The sequence below is a fragment of the Bos taurus genome, chromosome 4 (genome assembly GCF_002263795.3).
Source record: "Bos taurus isolate L1 Dominette 01449 registration number 42190680 breed Hereford chromosome 4, ARS-UCD2.0, whole genome shotgun sequence".
NCBI lineage: Eukaryota > Metazoa > Chordata > Mammalia > Artiodactyla > Bovidae > Bos > Bos taurus.
Genome location: NC_037331.1, coordinates 393096 through 409253, shown reverse-complemented (window position 1 = coordinate 409253; position 16158 = coordinate 393096). Strand labels below are relative to the sequence as shown.

The 16158-nt window shown below is 41.4% G+C and overlaps 1 long non-coding RNA gene across 1 annotated transcript in view; it reads left to right on the top strand.

Annotated features, from left to right (window-relative positions):
* Positions 1–4348: 4348 nt before the first annotated feature.
* The window catches only part of LOC132345059 (uncharacterized), a 49119-nt gene continuing 37309 nt past the window's right edge, over positions 4349–16158 (top strand). Inside the window, exon 1 of the long non-coding RNA XR_009494161.1 lies at positions 4349–4799. This is a non-coding gene — a long non-coding RNA (uncharacterized lncRNA). The remainder of the gene's footprint in view (positions 4800–16158) is intronic.

Here is a 16158-nt window from a genome sequence, read left to right as displayed (position 1 = left end):
CCACTGTTTCAATTGTTTCCCCATCTACTTGCCATGAAGTGGTGGGACCAGATGCCATGATCTTCATTTTCTGAATGTTGAGCTTTAAGCCAACTTTCTTACTCTCCTCTTTCACTTTCATCAAGAGGCTCTTTAGTTCTTCTTCAGTTTCTGCTGTAAGCGTGGTGTCGTCTGCATACCTGAGGTTATTGATATTTCTCCTGGAAACCTTGATTCCAGCTTGTGCTTATTCCAGTCCAGCATTTCTCATGATGTACTCTGCATACAAGTTAAATAAGAAGGATGACAATATACAGCCTTGACATACTCCTTTTCCTATTTGGAAGCTATCTGCTGTTCCATGTTGTTCACAATGAGTATGAGGTGACAATTCATTGCAGCTTTAATTTGTATTTCCCTAATAAACAGTGATGTTGAACATCTTTCCATGTGCTTATTGGCCACTTGTATACCTTCTTTGGAGAAATGTCTATCCAATCCCTTGGCCTGTTGTTGAATCAGTTGTTTGTTTTTTGTTGTTGTTGTTGAGTTTTAGAAATTCTCTATATATACTTTCTGTTTTTACTTTTCTTTTCTTTATAATTTTATTTTCTTTATTTTTAATTTTTTTTCCAAAATTTCTTTTCCTTCAAAGCCTTGTGTCAAAGGCTGTCTTTCAACAGATAGCAGCAAGAGAGCTGCTCTGCTATGTACAAAAACCTGACCCAGAAGCAGGTCGTCTACAAAAGAGTTCTGTATATATATCTGAACATGATTTGCTTACCTGATACCTAATTTCCAAATATTGTCTTTCATTTGGTGGATTGTCTCTTTACACTGTTGATAGTGTCTTTTTATGGTGAAGTTTTAAATTTTTTAATAAATTCAATGTGCCTATTTTCCCTTTTGTTACCTGTGCTTCTTGTAGCATACCTAAGAAACCATTGCCAAATCCAGTGTTCTGAAATTTTTGTCCTATCTTGTCTTCTGAAAGTTTTATTGGTCTAGGTTTTACATTTAGGCCTTTGATTCATTTTGAGTTAATTTTTGTACATGGTGCTAAGTGTCCAACTTCATACTTTTGCATGTGGATATCCAATTCTCCCAGCACCATTTGTTGAAAAGATTGCCCTTTCCCCACTAAATAGCCTTGGCATCCTTGCCAAAAGTTATTTGACTTTAAATTCAACATCTTACTCCTGGACTTTATCCTATTCCATTGGTCTGTATGTCTGTCTTTGTACCAATACCACACTGGGTTTTTTGTTTTTTCATTTTGTATTAATTACCACACTGTTTTGATGACTGATTTTGTAGTAAGTTTGGAAATCAGGAAATGTGAGTTCTTTAGTTTTATTCTTTTTTTAAGATTGTTTTGGTTATTCAGGGTCCCTTGAGATTTAAGGATGGGTTTTTCTATTTCCACAAAAACCATCACTGGGTCAAAATCCAGTGATTTTGTTTTTGTTTCGACTGCATCGAACACATCAAACTCTGACTCTTCTATGACCGAGGTGATTTGCTCTTCCATTGCCCTGTGGCTTCAGTTCATCTCCAGCAGGAAGGCGAGGCTTCCTCCCGGCACAAGGGTTGAGCTGGATCATGGTCCCCTGAACAGCAGTCAAAGGAGGGGGCTCAATTTAGGGGATCCTTGAAGGGACATATTTGGGAGCTCTGAGCCCAGTGTGGCATTTAGAGGTGGCTGTTTTTGAGGGGACACAAGTGGCATTAGGGACTCTGGGGTAGGACTTTGAAGCCTGTTTTCTGAGCGTCCCTCCGAGGCAGGGTTTATACCCATTAGAGACGGGGTTTAGGGGGATGTTTGGGGCGACCCTTAGGATCTTTGTATGAATACTCTTGTCCATGGGGTAGGATTCGGTGTGCTTCCCAAGAGGAGAGGCAAAGTTTGAGGTTCCTGAACTTAAGGCGGAATTTGGGGAGGGCTTGATTCAGGAAGGGTCCTGGTGATGGTGGTAACAGGTGGGACCGACGTGGCATGTGGAGGTATCTAATGGCCTTTGTGAACTCTGCTTCTATTTTGATGTCTTGGGTATTAAAGGCTGAGAGACCGGACACATTGGGGCTCACATGTTTTAGGAAGAGGAGCCCACAGCCCAGGCTGTAGAAGGGATGCTGGAGCCTAGCATGCTAGGCTATTCCCGAGGGGACAGTGTCACCGGCTTTCCTTTGCCATGGCTTTATTCGCTATGCATGAGGAGATGAGCTGTTGAGGAAGACCATTTTGGCCCTTTTCGCAGCTGGTTTGTTGGAAGTATCAGCTTGTGAATTATTCACAAGGGAGCGGTTCATTGTGCTTAAGGGGTGTGCTGAAAGAGGTGCCTTGCAGTCTGCCGAGCAAATTTAGATCACACTGATAAAGCGTAAAAAGGTGAGTAGCGGCCGGAGTTTTCTGTGGCTTGTCTAGGGGCATTGTGCATAATTCATGATGGGCGTACCTTTTAGGGATTCATCTGCACAATCAGCTGTTAGCCTTTCCTTAGAGATTTCAGGATTTAAATTTTCCGTCTTGCGAAGGGATGAGGCCTGGCGCATTGTTCATTCTTTGCTGCCCGATAATCCCAGATTATCAACAAAGACTCGATTCAAGTCACATCGATCCTCGCCAGCTGTGTGATCTTTGGCAGATCTGTGAACTTGAAAAAATGAGTCTGAGCATAATGGCAATCAGGTTAGTTTGCACTCATTTAGCAGCTTTATTATATCCTTTAATCCCCACAACAACCCTGGGAGGTAGGTTATTATCATCCCACTTTATACATAAGGAAACTGGGACACCAGGAGGCTAAGTAATTTGCTTAAGGTTACTCACAGTTAGTGAGTGGCTGAGCCAGGATTGAAATCCAGTTAGTCTAGTTCAAGAGTCTGTGGGCTTCAATACCGTAATGTCTCTCTCCCACCCACCCAATTCACTTGTACTTCTACTACTGTTAGTCATATAGCACCAGGTGGCCAGGCACTGTTCTGAGCCCTTTCTCCATGTTTATTCATTTAAACTTCATCACAAGATAGGTGACTATTGTTCTCATTTTATGGGTGGGGAACAGTGGCCCAGAGGTCTGTCTGGTTCCAGGTCATAAAGCTAGTCATCAATGGGTGGAAGTGATTTTTGTGAGGATTTGAGAACTCAGGAGGTCTCCTTTGACCTGAGACCTGAAGGAACTGATTCCCTGCACTGCATTGCTGAGACAAATGGCACAACGCATGGAAAGGACTCACCAAAGGAACCACCACATAGCAGGCGATCGGTTAACATGATCTATTATTATTAAATAGAAATATAGTGGGTGTTTATCGTGTGCCTGGGGCTTTGGTATTCGGGTGTATCTCTGGTGACCTGGTAGTCTATGCTACCTATTTAACAAACACTGGTGGCCTTAGTGCTGTTTTACAGTGTAAATCTGGAAGGGTATTTCAAGGCATTATTTTTTAGATAATGCCCCAAGTTGGGGGTTTCTCTGGTGTCTGGGTATGCCCTCACCCATAACTAATTTTATATCAATACAAAATATTATATTTGCATGTAACCTTTACATTGATATATAATACTTAAAAAATGTAACAGTGATCTGTGCCAGCACTGTTCTGAGTTTATTTCGTAGTTTGTACTCTTTGGTTTTCATAGTGACACATTTTGCCTTTATGATGTAGGTGGGTTCTACTACTACCCCCATTTTATGGTTGTAGAAGCTGAGGCAACTGCCAAACGCAGGTAGTAAACCTGGATTTGGGTGGACCAAAGCAGCTTTGGTTCACGTGCAGTTAGTTAACAGTGGGGAGGAGGCAGCTCCACTTCCCCCTGGGTTTCCCCTGTGGCTCTGCAGCATCTTTCATTATTCATGAACAGGAAATGGTGACCATGTTGCCTTGGCTGAAATACCATAATCCTTACTTGCTGGGCAGGGTTGTCTGGAGTATTTCTGTCTATTCAGCCTCATGCATAATTCATGAGTAACTGGGTGGGACCTTTCCTGACCTCTCTGAGTTTCCAGGTTGGGCTGCTGCAGTATCACTATTCATTATTCATGAGCCAGGTTAGAGTGTTTTCTTGTGTTAGCCCTGTTTCCCTGTTTACAGGGTATTAGATGCAGCAGTGGGCGGACCTGTCTCTTTTGTCCTTGCCCACCTTATGCATTATTCATGAGATGTGGCCTCAGTCTCCTTGGCTTCCAGGCTGCAGCAAGATTATTCATTATTCATGAGCATCAGGGTGTGGCTTCCATGTTTCAACACTGGCTTTCTGGTTGCGGGGTGTTAGTCAACCAGCCACCCGGCCTCATGCATAATTCACGATCAAGAAGTGTGTCTTTGGTGGTCTTTCTGGGTTTCCATGGTAGCCTGGCTGTAACAATGTATTCATTATTCACGTTTCGCGGGGGTGCCCTCTATGCCGTTTTACCTGTTTGCCTAGTTACTGCCAGAGTAGCCACCAGATGGTGCTATTCCCCTTCGAATGAGTTACAAACGGGAACCATCATACATGATTCATTAATGGGCGCGGCCTGCCTACATCCGGGTTTCTGGGGTGTGGGGGCCCAAGGTTTTGTTCCAGCCTCGGGCTCCGCGGCCGCTGTCTTGTGTTGGCGGCGGCGGAGGTGAAGGACGTGGCAGGAACGAGCAGAGCAGAACCACTACGACCCGGGGAGGAGAAGTCAGCAGCGGCGATTCTAGGTGGCCCAGGCGGCGGGGAGGAGAAGAAGGGTGGCGGCCGAGCTTGGCTTCGGCTCCTAGAGGAGTTGGCGGCGGCGCGACTCGGGGAACCGGCGTTGGTAACAAACGGCCTTCTCGGCGCCTTGGCCGGGGTAGGGGTTTCGGGATTGGATGGTGTTGGGCCGGTGCTGGGCCAAGCTAATGTCGGGGCTGGTGATGATGACTCGGATGGAGGGATCGTTGAAGAGAAGTGGGGGGTACATTTTGGGCGGGGCCGATATTCCCCATCTGGGACCAACCCAGTCCCTCGGGCTCCAAAATCTGACCTTAGGCTCAGACCTCCAGAATCTGCTATTAGAGACTCAGCCAGCATTCCTAATCAGGGACCTGGCCCTGTCCTGAGTCTTGCATGGCAGATCGGAACTTCCCCCAGTCAGCAATGGAGACTTAAACGGGATCGACATTCCTGGTCAAAGCCTCCTACCAGGGTATGTCATTAAAGACCTACCCCCAGAATCTTTCTTCATTCCCCCTTCGTTCCTCAGAATTTGTCCTCGCAGCTTCCAAGAGGGGCCAAACCTCAGGGAGGGTCCATTTGATTTCATTTAACCTTCTCTAACATCTTCCTTCGGAACCACCCTCCACACGCACACACACACACACACACACACACACACACACACACACACACTGCCCTTAGAGCTTTCAAGGAGTCTAGATACTGTAAAAGGCTATTTGTGCTTGGGCTCCATGTCAGAGACCACTCCTCCACATCCCACAGGTCTCCCAACACACCTTGGCTCTAGCATCTTCCCTCCGAAACCCTTCTGGGCCAGCATTTCTATTCAGAGGTCCACTTCAGCATTCACATTTCAAGACTGCTTTCATTCCTAGAATCTGTCCTTAAAGACTTCCTTTATTTTAAGATAATGCCTCCTTTTTTCCTGTGGTCTCAGTATTCTCTTTAGAGACTGTCCTTTGTGAGCCTCAAGATCTCTCCCATCAGACACTCCTGACCCCCAGTATCTTCCCTCAGAGCTTCTCAGGAGACCAGACACCAAGGAGGAATTGCTTGGACACATAATCCTCCATCAGAGATCTCTCTGCCAGCCTCTGCCCTTGCAGACCCTATTGGCTCCTAGCCCCTTGCATCAGAGACTTGCCTCTCAAATCCCACCCTTCACTCAACCTCTGCCTTCAAAAGCCAACAAGGGTTCTAGCTTCGCTCACAGATCTCTTAGGGTTGCATCAGGCCTCAGAATCTGCCCTCAGAGCCTTCCAGGATCCCAGCATCTTCATTCAGGGTTTCAGCTTCATAGGACCCCAACATCATGGTCAGTTGTCCCTTCCCACAATAGGTCCAGTTCTCCATCAGAATAGAAAACCCTTCCTCAGCACCGACTCTCAGAGCCTCCATGGGCTTCCACATAATTGGTCAGAGAAACCCTGCTTACTGAAATCTTAAGGGCCAGAACTGTCTGAGCTCAACCTCCCCTTTCCACTCCTCAGAGCAGTTGCAGTACCTAGCATGTACCAGTCAGAGATCAACACGAGGCCTTTGTGCTGCATTAGAAATCCCTCCACAACCCCACCCTCGGCCTCAGCATCCACCCTTGTAGCCTCCTGGATCTCTGACATCAAGGTCAGAGACACTTATTCCCCTGCAAGTCTCTGTTAATTTTGGTCAAAGATTTTCCTCTGCCACCAGTGTAGACCCCCAGGGCCCCAGCATCCTCCTGATGGAGAGCACCCCTGCCCCCAGACCCCATCATCTTCCTGAAACTTCCTTGGGCCCCAGAATCCCCCATCCATTCCCTGCGTAGCCACTGGGGCCTCCAGTGCAATTTCCCCGCCCTTTCCTGAAAGCTCTTTTTCCAAAGACCCAGATTTGAGTCTTAACAACCTTGCCCAGTCACACCCTGGCTGTCCACCACCCCCACCCCCTGCCCCAGACTTCTAACATCCCCTTTCCTGTATTCCTCTGACCTTCCAGAGGCTCAGGCAACTGCTTCCTGATGCTTCTCTTTTATATTCCTAGGGATTTCTCAGTTAATCCCTCTTAGGAGGCTTGACAGGCCCCAGCATCCTGTGCCCTACCTTCTCCCCATGCTGATGACTTGACCCTGTGGCTGCCTACTCTGAAGCCTGCTCCAGGGCTCCTACCTCAAACCGTCTCTGGTTTGGGTGGTAGAGAGTGCTCAGGCTTCAGAATCAGCAATTTGGAGATCTCAGGCAAGCTCTGAATCTCTTTGAGTCCTGGTTTAGGTTTGTTGAACATTTGGTAGTACATGTGTCCTAATTGGGGCCTGAGCATGTGTTGAGAGAGAAAAAGTATTGATTTTATACTTGTGGTGGAAGATCTTTAGATCTGCTCTGGGGTTTTTGCCCCAGACCCCTTTCTGCTTGCCCTGAGACTGGCCTGTTCCCAATCTCTGCAATTGAAGTCCTCTCTCAGACCATCTGCTGAAACCTGCTTAGACCTTCACTGCCAGCACTAGGGATCCAAATGTCAAAGTCTAGATAGCAGAGATCTCTTTGGCCCTGGACCATTTCTAATTTCAGGTGTAGGGAGATGGTGTGTGCTCAACAACCAAATCAGTGGCAAGGCAAGGAGATGACTAAGTAATGGAGGCTCTCTGGAGGTGTCTGGGGAGGAGCTTAAGCTGAGTTCTGACCACAGACTTGGACTTTTTTAACCTCCCTAGCAGCCCTGTGACACCACTCCAGTGTTCTTGCCTGGAAAATCCCATGGATGGAGGAGCCTGGTAAGCTACAGTCCATGGGGTCATGAAGAGTCAGACACGACTGAGCAATTTCACTTTGACTTTTCACTTTCATGCATTGGAGAAGGAAATGGCAACCCACTCCAGTGTTCTTGCCTGGAGAATCCCAGGGACAGGGGAGCCTGGTGGGCTGCTGTCTATGGGATCGCACAGAGTTGGACATGACTGAAGCAACTTAGCAGCAGCAGCAGCAGCAGCAGCGATTTCTAATTTCAGTTATTGTATTTTTCAGCTCTAGAATTTTTCATTTCTTTTTAAGTTTTTTGTCTCTTCAATGATATTTTCATTTTGCTCATACATTGTTTTCTTGACTTTCTCTTATCTTTCTTTAGTTCTTTGAGCATGTTTTAATAACTGTTTTAAAGATTTAACCTAAATAGATATGCCGAACAATGTCTATTGATTTATTTTTTTCCTTTGAATGAACCATATTTTCATGTTTCTTTGTAGGGTTTATTATATTTTTGTTGAAAACTGGAAATTTGAATCTAATAATGTGGTAACTCCTGAAATCATATTCTTTGCCTTCCCTAGGCTCATTGTTATTGCTATGCTTTTGCTTTTTTGAAATTATTTAATTGGAGGATAATTACTTTACAATATTTTGATTTTTTTTTTTTGCCATACATCAACATGAATTGGCAACAGGTATACATGTATTCCCTCCTGTCCTGAAATTCTCTCCCACCTCCCTTCCTACCCTATCCCTCTGGGTTGTCCCAGAGCACCAGCTTTGCGTGCCCTGCTTCATGCACTGAACTTGCACTAGTCATCTGTTTTACATATGGTAATGTACTTGTTTCAATGCCATTCTCTCAAATCATCCCACCCTCACTTTTCCCCACTGAGTCCAAAAGTCTGTTCTTATCTGTGTCTCCTTTGTTGCCCTGCATGTAGGATCGTCAGAACCATCTTTGTATTTGTCTTTCTCTTTCTACCTTACTTCACTCTGTATAATTGGCTCCAGGTTCATCCACCTCATTAGAACTGACTTGAATGAGATACTTTTTATAGCTGAGTAATATTCTATTGCTTTTGCTTTTTAATTACTGTTGGTTCCCTGACACTCTGTTCTGCTCTCTGTCTGAAGTGGGAAGACAGGGAGGCCTGGGCTTTGCAATTCCTCAGGATTTCAGTGCACTCAACTTTGCTGCTCCCTTCCAGTTAGCCAGAAAAGGCTCCAGGAAAGATGGGAGATAGGCCAAGGGAGAAGCTAGGTCTGCCTCTCCCTTTTTGTCTTCCAGGCAGCCAAAATCCACTGTTTCAGACTCTTCATAATTCTAGGTTTTCTAGGGATACTCTGGCTTTGAATTCTGGAAGCATCAACTCACCATTTGTACCTCCAGTCCAGTTATTGTATTTTTGGTTGACATTGCCCCACAATCACGTTCACCTTCTCAGTCATGGATGCATAAGCAATTTCCTGTATTGCTTATGCAGTACAAAAGCCCCTATATTTGAAATGCTTCAAACAGTTATGATTGTCCTGTTAGACCCTGATTGATACAGAGGCAATTACTTTAGTCCAGGCAAGAAACGATCCTTGTTGGGCCAGGATTTAATGGCTCTAGACTAAAATAGAAAAATGGAAAAACAATCACAACTTGGGGATCGGGAGAAACTTCCAAAAAGTTATAATTACTCTCAGAGAGATACAAAAAATGTGCTATAAACATGAAAGAACACAATACTATGATAAAAATTTTAAAAAACAAGGCAAAACTATTTAAAGTTGGAAATATGATAGCTTAAAAAAGAACTCAAATGAAGGATGCTGTGGACTGAATGTTTATGTCCTCCTAAAATTCATAGCTTGAAGCCTTAACACCCAATGTGATGGTCCTCGGAGATGGGTCTTTGGGAGGGAATTTTCCATGATGGGATTGTGTCATTATAAAAAAAAAGGAGACCAGAGCCTCCTTTCCCTCTCCCTTTCCCTCTCTCTTTCTCTTTGCCGTATGAGGACACAGCAATAAGATGACTGTCTGCAAACCATGAGGAGACTGCTCATCAAATACCGGATTTGCTGGCATCATTATCTTGGACCAGCTTCCAGAACAGTGAGAAATTGAGTTTGTTGTTTAAGCCACCCAGTCTATGGTATTTTTGTTACAGCCTCCTGAGCTGACTAAAACAAAGGGGGAAGTCTAAGAAACTCTGAGAAAGCAAGTCAAAACAACAGCAGAGACTAACATTATCAGAGATGGAAAATCAGGGAGCAATCAGACAGTAGAGAGGACATTACTAAGCAAATAATTTGGTATTTACTCAACTTTCAGATCTTTAGGAAAATGGCAACAGCCTGATATCAAATCTTCCCACACAACTTCCCACACATGAGTGATTAAAAGCACACAGGAGTACACCTTCAGCATCACCAGAAAAGAGAGATTACCAAACCTATAAACCAAATTCCAAATTCCAAGCAGCTTCCACCACCACCAAGCTTTTGAGTGTGAAGAGCAGTAAAGGGGTGATGAGAGAATCTGTACCAGCAGAGAGGACCACAGGGGACACAGAAAAGCAGAACAAATCAACAACAGTGCTGATGAACTTAGGACCTGGAAAATTACAGAGAAGGACTTGGAAATATCTGGGACCAGAATGGTAGCTATAACAAAGTAGTGCTTCATGGAAGAGGGAGGAAAGAAAACAGAGACAGGAAGGGAAATTGGGTCCTCTGGTGGAATAATGGTGCATTAATATCACATGTACTAACAATGCAGAAAGAATGCAGCTAAAATGGAAAGAGGGAAAAGCAGGATCAGATCATTAAGTGTTATATAGGTAATAAGTAGGAAACAAGGATACCTCTAAAAACTCCAGATGGGATAGTAAAATGTTGAAAAAGAAAAAGGGTAAATTAGGAACACAATAAAGAAACTTCTAGATAATACATGCTTCTTTACTAACTACCACATGAAAATATTTAAGAACAAGAAAGACATACCAAAGAAATATCTCAGTAGAACACACTCAATTCCTTTAGGATTGATTAGATTGATCTCCTTGCTGTCCAAGAGACTCCCAAGAGTCTTCCCCAACATCAGGTTTTGAAACTATGTGATAAAATACTTTGCAATAAACAGTGAGATTTGCAGATAGTTTTTATGAAATTAGACACATTTATAGTATAATATTAACAAGAAGCACATCTGCTTTATGTTTCAAGAGCCTTGAAAGTACTGTAAAATTTTACCAAATAATTATAATTTTAAACATATTTAACAGTGGAACTTATTAGAAACATGAACAATATCTATATATGGGAAGAAAATCCAAAAAGGAGGTGATACTCATTATTTTCAAAAGCAAAAATTGTGGGGAAAATAAAAAAGATTTAAACAAGTGTAAAGTAATGATAATACATCTATGTGATAAAATCGTTGTTCAGTCTCCCAGTCATATCTGAATGTTTGTGATCCCATGGACTGCAGCACACCGTCACTCCCTCTACTTCACTATCGCCCAGAGATTGCTGAAATTCATGTCCATTATATTGGTGATGCCATCTAGCCACCTCATCCTCTGTCACCCTCTTCCCTTTCTGCCTTCAATCTTTCTCAGCATCAGGGTCTTTTTCAATGAATCAGCTATTCACATCAGGTAACCAAAATATTGGAGCTTCAGCTTAGCATCAGTCCTTTCAACAAATTCAGGATTGAATTCGTTTAGGATTAACTGGTTTGATCTCCTTGTGGTGCAAGGGACTCTCAAGAGTCTACCTCAGCACCACGTTTTGAAAGTATGTGATAAAATACTTTGCAATAAACGGTGAGATTTGTAGATACATTTTATGAAATTAGACACATTTGTAGTATAATATTAGCAATGCATAAAATAATCTATAAAACTCAAATATGCAAAGAAAAATAAAATTTTGGATTCAATAAAATTTGCATAGTTATTATTTTTAAACTGTATGGTTATTTTTGTACATTTTCACATATCAATGATTTCTAAATGTCTCCAATAGCACTTTCATAATGAAAGTAAAGGGATAACATAGAAAGATTATAAAAGGAAATTAAGTAAGACATTATTAGACCCTTGAAAATAGAACTTGTTATATCTAGAAACCATGAAATGATGAAATAGATAAATAGGCAAATGTCATAATCTAGGGACTCACATTTTATAAGAATATGATATAGTAAACAAGCACATGGGAAAATGCCCAGTCTCAGATAGGAGCAAAAAGAAAAAGAGTGTAAAATTAGTAAGCTAAAGAATAAGACACCATCTTGACAAACTGAAATGAAGCAGAAACTTTAAAATCTTTGGAGTAAAAATTTGAATGAGACCTATTGAAAGTATATATATTCATTGTGTATGCATTTGTGTGCATGTGCACATACATATGTATAAATACACCCATTGTTCCTAATCATTGATTGAACAACTCCATCTCTAGATTTCTACACTAAGCACTGAGTTTCAAAACAGATAATGCTTTCTCACAATGCAAACCAAAATATACTAACAGGAAAAACCAAAAATATACAACTGTAAAATGGCAGGTTGACTCACCCACACATACACACACAGACATATATAGACACATTCACATATGACAGAAATACTATTCACTCAGTTAAAAATTGTGTTTAAAATTTTTCAATAAAAATACTTATATCTGAAAAGGAAAAAGCATACAGTTGTATATAATGTTTAACAAAACACAAAATTTTCCATCCATGTAAGTTAAAAAGTAACAGTTAATATTCACGAAATACTGTATGTTGAGCATTGCTCGATGCTTCATACATTTAAGTTTGTTCAATCCTCACAACTCTATAAGTAAAGTATTGCCCCAATCTTATAGATGATGGTACATCTAAAACTTCATAAACTAAAAACATAAAATTCCATACACTAAAAATTACATATAACAAATTTGAAATATAGCAAATATTAGAGAACACGATGGCAGTGGAAGAGGTGGATGTGGAGTACATCTCTCTCCACAGATACATCAGGAATGCACCTTCAGACACACAAGCGCATGCAGAACACCAGCTGAGAATGAACAGGAGTACCAGACCAGCAGAAAAGAATATATAGAACCACACAAAACTCGGTAGGACAAAGGAACTAGGGGGGAAAACAGGAGTGTTAGTAGGACTGGACCTGCCCTCAGTGGGTGGAGGAACTGAAGCAGAGGTCCAATGCCCACATCACGGCAATTGTCTGAGTCAGAGGAGAAACAATAAAGGTTGAGAGTGAAACAGCTGATCTCTGGCGTCCTAAATGGAATGAGAAGCAGACAGTTCTTCCCACAGCTATACATACCCCAAACAGGGACGTAGGTCCCCAGAAGGCACAGCAGGTGGGAGCTGGAGTTTAGGGATTGTGGAGCAAACCCAGGGTGAGGGCTGCTGTTGACTGTGGAGAGACAGATCGAGGGGATGTAAGGGAGGAGATGGTGGTGGGAAATGCCTGTGGAGGGAAGCTGGGCAGCCATGGAAGCAAGGCAATACTGCTGAGTCACACATAGAGGGTGGACCCATCACCATAGCCTCTGTCTCCCCAGCTGGCAGCATCAGCAGCTGAACAATAGAGAGGCTGGCCCATCAAATGCCTGATGCACCCACCCAGGGTACTCCTTTAAGTGACTGATGTGCCACACAACAGAGTAGGACCCCACCCAGGGTGCCCCTTCAAGTGCCTGATAAGCTAATCTACAGAGAAGGATACCAGCCGGGTGGGGGGGGGTGTCCTCCATGTGCCTGATGTTTCAAACAACATAGAAGGACCCCAGGCTAGGGAGTTTCTAAGTACCTGAACAGGCAGAGCTACGGAGAAAGATTGATAGAGGGCTTCTGATTTCCAGGTGCAAGAGGCTCAAAAAAAGACTCTGATAGGGCCATAACTCTTCTTTTCTTTCCTTTCCTCTCAACATATTTGTTAGTTTTGTTTTCATCGCTTTATCCCCCAATTAGCACCTTGTTTTAGTTTGGTTTTCCAGTTCACGCTTTAGTTAGTTTTGTTCTTAACTGGTAGGTTTAATTTTTGGTTTACATTGTTCACCAGGTCAATTTATTATACTTTATTTTTGTTGGCCTGTTTTGATTTTGCTTACTTGTGTATGTGTATATTCAGTCACAATTATTGTTAAAAACCTCTGCTTATTTTGCAGTTCTGTGGAGATTTCCTCTTTGTTTCTTTTTGTTGTTGTTGTTCTTCCTTTTTATCTCTTTTTCTTTTCTCTTTGTTATAATTTTAAGTCTTAATTTTTAAAGCTATTATATTTCTTCTACATTTATTCCTTTGTTTGCTTTTCCTACTGTTCTTTTTCCCTTGCAGTTAGTCTTTAATGTATATAAATCTTCATCTACCTCTATTCAACTTTGCCAGTCTATTCTTTTCTTTTATTTCCTTTCCTCTCAACATGTTTGTTAGTTTTGTTTTCATTGCTTTCTCCACACTTCACACCTTGCTCTAGTGTTGTTTTCCAGTTTATGCTTTAATTAGTTTTGTTCTAAACTGGCAAATATAATTATTTCCTTTGTTCGCTGGGTCAATCTACTTTACCTTATTTTTCTTGGACTATTTTGGCTTTGCTTATGAGTGTATATGCGTGTATATGTATATATTCCACTATTTTAAGCATTATTTGCCTGATTTTGTTACTGCCATTTGTCTGGGATTCCTTTTTGGTTTATTGTTTTTTGATATTTGTTTTAATCTCATGTAATGCTATAACAAACCACTTGTGGAATCTTTGTTCCTGACCAGAGATCAAGCCCCAAGCCTTTGAAGTGGGAGCACTGACTCCAAGACCCTAGACTACCAGAGAACTAACCCTAGGGAGTATCAAATAGTGAGAACTCACATAAAGGAAACCACTTGAATACAAGACTTGGCATCACCCAACCATCAGTAGAACCCTGTGCAGGACACCTCATCTAAACAACAAACAAAACAAACATATAAACCCAACCATCAACAGACAAGATTACCACCTCACTCAGCCTTGCCCATCAGAGGTAAAACTAACAAAAAAACTCAGCACAAATGTCACCCTATGCGAAGCTTACATAAACCTCTGGATCAACTTTAGGAGGGAGGAAACCAAAAGAAGGAACGAATTCAACACTGAAGACTTGGAAAAAGAGACTTCAAACACAATACATTAAAAATAGTAATGAAAAGGCAGAGAAATACTACACAAATGAAGGAATAAACTAGAAACAGAAGTCCAAATAAATTAAGAGGAAGTAGGCAAACTACCTGAAAAAGAATTCAGAATAATGATAGTAAAAAGATCAAAAACTGTGAAAACAAAGTGGAGAAAATGCAAGAATCAATTAACAAAGACCTAGAAGAATAAAAGAATAAACATAGAGAGACAAACAACCTGATTACTGAAATTAAAAATACTCTAGAAGGAATCAATAGCAGAATATCTGAAGCAGAAGAACTAATCAGTGAGCTGAAAGATAACATGTTGGAAATAACTTCTGTAGAGCATAATAAAGTAAAAAGAATGGAAAAAAAAAAAAACAGGATAGTCTCAGAGACCACTGGGACAATATCAAATGCACCAACATTTGAATTATAGGTGTCATAGAAGAGGAACAGAAAAAGAAAACATATGAGAAAATGTTTGAAGATTACAGAGGAAAATTTCCCCAATATGGGAAAGAAAATAGTCAATCATGTCCAAGAGGCACAAAGAGTCCCATACATGGTAAACCCATGAAGAAACACACCAAGACACATACTTATCAAACTAACAAAGACTAAACACAAAGAAAGAATACCAAAAGCAGCAACGGAAAAACAGCAAGTAACATACAAGGGAAACCCCATATGCTTAACAGCTGATCTTTCAACAGCAACTCTGCAGGCCAGAAAGAAATGGCAGGATATATTTAAAGTAATGAAAGGGGAAAATCTACAACCAAGATTACTCTACCCAGCAAGAATCTCATTCAAAATTAATGGAGAACTAAAAAGCTTTACAGACAAGAAAATTTAGCTTGACAACAAATGTTAAAGGGACTTATATAGTCAAGAGATACTGATTTTATTTGCCTGATTTTGTAACTGCCATTTGTCTGGGATTCCTTTTTGGTTTATTGTTTTTGGATATTTGTTTTAATCTCACATAATGCTATAACTTGTGGAATCTGTGGAAAAGAAAAAAAGATCTACAAAATCAACCCCAAACAATTAAGAAAATGACAATAGGAACATATATGTCAATAATTGCTTTAAAGGTAAATGGATTAAATGCTCCAACCAAAAGACACAGACTGGCTGAATGGATAGAAAAACAAGGCCCATATATATGCTGCCTATAAGAAATTCAATTCAGACCTAAAGATACATATAGACTGAAAGTGAGAGGATGGAAAAATATATTCCATGCAAATGGGAAGCAAAAGAAAGGTAGAGTAACAATCCATATAAGACAAAAAATTACCTTAAAATAAAGAATATTACAAGAGATAAAGAAGGACACTATACAATGATAAAGGGATCAATCCATCAGGTAGACCTAACAATTGTAACTATCTATGCACCAAACATAGGAGCACCTTAATACATAAGACACACAGTAACATACATAAAAGGAGAAACTGACAGTAACACAATAGTAGTAGGAGACTTTATCACCCACTCACACCAATGGACAGATCATCAAAACAGAAAATTAATATAGAAACACAAGTCTTAAATGATACACTAGATGAGGTGGATATCATTGATATCTTCAGGA